We start from the raw sequence: 4,345 nt of genomic DNA on the forward strand, positions 1-4,345 counted from the left end.
ACTGTGATTGTTACAGTTACATGGGTATCTGATAGAAAAGTGATCAGCTGATTCTAAATATATATATATATATATATATATATATATATATATATATATATATATATATATATATATATATATATATATATATATATATGATTGTGATTTTTATAAGATGGAAAAGAATGAAAAATATAGACGGATACATATGTGAAAATAATGCCAGAATATTCTCTCTCTCACTCTCTCTTTCTCTCTCTCTTTCTCTGTTTTGCAGACTTTCCTCGCAGCATTAACAGCTGCTGCAGAATGCAGCAGCTTCTTCCAGACCTACGGCCTCCCTCCCCCACCCCCTAGCCCCCCTCTCCCACCATACAACGGAGGGGGCATCTCCTGCCCCGACTGGCAGATCTTCCATAACGGAAGATGCGTCGCCCCCGAAGTCACGAGAAACGTCTACGTCTACAACGTGCCCCACGTTCCAAAGCCCCCCGGGCAAAGACACCCCACCCCACCCCCCAAGGTCGAGCACAACGTGGTCTTCGTCCGGCTGCCCGAGGAATTCGGAGACGAAGACCCCATCGTGGTTCCTCCTCCCCAGCAGAAGAACATCGTCTACGTCCTGAAGAAGAAGTCTGACCGTGACGGAACTGACGTCATCCACGTCCCGGCTCCTCCCAAGAGCAGCCCAGAGGTGTACTTCGTGAATGTTGGCCAGGGGGAGAACCCTCTTCTACCGACGGGGGAGGACCTCCAGAGCGCCTTGTCCAAGGGCGGCGCCGAGTTCACCGCCCAGGTCGTAGGGGGAGGAGATTCGTTTGGGCACAAGATCATCACCAACAATGGGCATCAGGAGATCCACACCATCTATGGGCCTCCAGACATCACTACCATCTATGATCCTCCTGTAAATCCACCTTCCGTCGTGTACAGCTCGCCATAATTACTTCCTTAGTCGAAGTTGCTTCAGTTCAAACTCAAATTCAAAAGTGTATTCATGCACATGAATACACTTATTAAACAAATGAAAAAATATATGAGCTGGTGAAAATAACTTATCCCCCGGGTCTTATCACCTGGGTCTTTTGACTGCTCAAGTTATGTGTGATGTTTTCCATTACGTCGAAATATATTGATTTAATCATCTCCTTTCATTCATTTTCCTAGTGATAGGAAACTTACCCAGTCAGTGTCTTCATCTGCAGTAGAGAGGTGTTTTTTGGTTTCATACCAGTGCAGATTTATATTCAATGAATCATCCTTGGCTACTGCGGCTGCTGTTGTTCCATTAACGAGAGAGAGGAGCTTTCTGCCATGATGCATGGTAGATACACCGATTGAACACAATTCCTTATGATTATATACTGGGACTGATTTTCTCGTTATTTTTATCAGTTCATAATTTTCAATCTTCAATATTTATCCTTAGCTAGCCATTGTTGCCATAGAGCAATATAAATTTATTTGTTGTGCTTGAAAAGACCTATAGAAAAGTGCTTAAATATAACGTAGAGTAAGAGGGATTTTTTTCTCCTACTCATCGTGTGCAGTTCAGTCTGTTTGCCCAATCTCATTTCTAAATAACTTTGAACAAATTATTTGGGAAATATCCAGTTTTACTTAAACCTTTCCTAAAAGAAGTGTAACTTGGTTTTTTCTCTTTAAATGTTTGAATTTTGATAACAATAATAATGTACTTTATTAAAAGTAATGGCCAATTCAGTATCGTTGCGCCTGTAGAGATTCTTCTCTTATTATATATCACTCTCTCGAGCCCGCATTTGCGAATGACCTCCATAGGCTCTCTACTAGCCTTTTTAAGTAGCACAGAAAAAACCGCTATTCGGAAAATAGAGAAGAATCTTTGAAGTGGCCATTACTTTTAATAATGCATGCTTGAGGGAGGGTCTGCTTCCCATAATAATAATAATAATAATAATAATGGGGTAGGGTCCAGTTATGGGGTAAATAGCAAAACTCAGCAATGATGTTAAGAAATGAAGGAATAAACGACAACGACGTAAATGGAACCTATGGCAACAGAGCAGCTTCGTCCGGCAGCCAGGTATTCCACCCAATTGAAGGGGAAGACGGTCAGGTACTTGGAGGTCGTAATCCAGCAACTGACCACCACAACGACAGTAACCAACAGCCTGAGATTGGAGCTACAGAAGCAAACCAAAGGAAGAAATGGACGAGAGAAGAAAATAAGGAAATATGGAGATGCTACATCAGAAGCAACCCGACGGAGAGAGGATATAGAAGGAGGTGGTCAACATCTGGAATGAGAGGAATAACACCCCCCCACACAGAGCAGAGGCTAGCAGACCAAGTAAGGAACATAAAGAAAAAGAACTGGCTCTCCCCAACAGAAAGAGAAGAACTGGAAAGGGAAATGCCACACGACAACGAATTACACGAAGACGAACTGAGAGACGATGCCACAGAAGACGACAGGGATGATGAGGTATCAAACAACAACACACGAAGAAACACCGACGAAATAACAGAGAGGACGGAATGGGTTAGAAAATATTAGACAATGGATGGGGCCAGATACAGAGAGAACAAAGATCCCCTCCATGAAAGCCTACAACACCAAGAAATTAAGGGAGAAAACAAGTGAGGTCAATGAAATAATGGCCATAATACACACCACCAGTATCACAGAAACAAATAACTTGGCATATGCAGGAGCAAGATTAGTAGCAGAACTGATGGGGATCCGAACACTAACACCACCAGCACAACCAACTCAACAGAAACCAAAACAGCAACCTCCTTGGAAAAGGCGCCTGGAAAAGCAAATCATGGTGATGAGATCTGACTTGAGTAAACTGAAAGAGATGGCAGAAAAAAGGCTAAGAAGCAAGAAAACAAGGGAGGAACTCAACGAGAAATACCAAGTACAAGAGAGGGGACTAAACAACACAATAGAAGATGTAAAACAGAGGCTTAAGGCCAAAGCACATAAGATCCAACGGTACATGAACAGGAATAAGGAATATCAACAGAACAAACTATTCGGAACCAACCAGAAAAGACTATACAGCCAACTAAAAGGGGAAGACAACCACCAAGAAATTCCTGAAGCCGAACCAATTAAGAGACTCTGGGAAAACATATGGAGCAATCCGGTATCACACAACAAACATGCAACATGGCTCCAGGAAGTCAAGGAAGAAGAAACAGGGAGAATAAAACAAAGATTCACAGAGATCACAACAGACACAGTCAGACACCAACTAAAGAAAATGCCAAACTGGAAAGCCCCAGGTCCCGATGAATTCCATGGATACTGGCTCAAAAACTTCAAGGCCCTACACCCACGAATAGCAGAAGAACTCCAGCATTGTATCGCAAATCACCATGCACCCAAATGGATGACCACAGGAAGAACCTCATTAGTACAAAAAGACAAGAGTAAGGGAAATATGGCCAGTAACTACAGGCCTATCACCTGCCTACCAATAATGTGGAAGTTACTAGCAGGTATCATCATGTGAAGGCTATTCAACTACCTAGAGGAGACAAACACACCCCTCCCCCACCAACAGAAAGGCTGCAGAAGGAAGTGTAGGGGCACAAAAGACCAGCTCCTGACAGACAAAATGGTAATGAAGAACAGTAGGAGAAGGAAAACCAACCTAAGCATGGCATGGATAGACTATAAGAAAGCCTTCGACATGATACCATACACATGGCTAATAGAATGCCTGAAAATATATGGGGCAGAGGAAAACGCCATCAGCTTCCTCAAAAATACAATGCGCATCTGGAATACAATACTTACAAGCTCTGGAATAAGACTAGCAGAGGTTAATATCAGGAGAGGGATCTTCCAGGGCGACTCACTGTCCCCACTAACTCTTTTGTAGTAGCCCATGATTCCCATGACAAAAGTACTACCAGAAGATGGATGCCGGGTACCAACTCAAGAAAAGAGGAGCACAGAATCAACCACCTGATGTTCATGGACGACATCAAGCTGTATGGTAAGAGCATCAAGGAAATAGATACCCTAATCCAGACTGTAAGGATTGTATCTGGGGACATCAGGATGGAGTTCGGAATAAAAAAATGTGCCTTAGTCAACATACAAAAAGGCAAAGTAACGAGAACTGAAGGGATAAAGTTACCAGATGGGAGCAACATCAAACACATAGACGAAACTGGATACAAATACCTGGGAATAATGGAAGGAGGGGATATAAAACACCAAGAGATGAAGGACACGATCAGGAAAGAATATGTGCAGAGACTCAAGGCGATACTCAAGTCAAAACTCAACGCCGGAAATATGATAAAAGCCATAAACACATGGGCAGTGCCAATAATCAGATACAGCGCAGGAATAGTGGAA

The 4,345-nt window shown here is 42.8% G+C and overlaps 1 long non-coding RNA gene across 1 annotated transcript in view; it reads left to right on the forward strand.

Annotated features, from left to right (window-relative positions):
• Positions 1-1,128, forward strand: part of LOC135211610 (uncharacterized) — a 2,609-nt gene extending 1,481 nt beyond the window's left edge. Inside the window, exon 2 of the long non-coding RNA XR_010313674.1 lies at positions 260-1,128. This is a non-coding gene — a long non-coding RNA (uncharacterized LOC135211610). The remainder of the gene's footprint in view (positions 1-259) is intronic.
• Positions 1,129-4,345: the final 3,217 nt, after the last annotated feature.

This window comes from Macrobrachium nipponense, chromosome 4 (genome assembly GCF_015104395.2).
Source record: "Macrobrachium nipponense isolate FS-2020 chromosome 4, ASM1510439v2, whole genome shotgun sequence".
NCBI lineage: Eukaryota > Metazoa > Arthropoda > Malacostraca > Decapoda > Palaemonidae > Macrobrachium > Macrobrachium nipponense.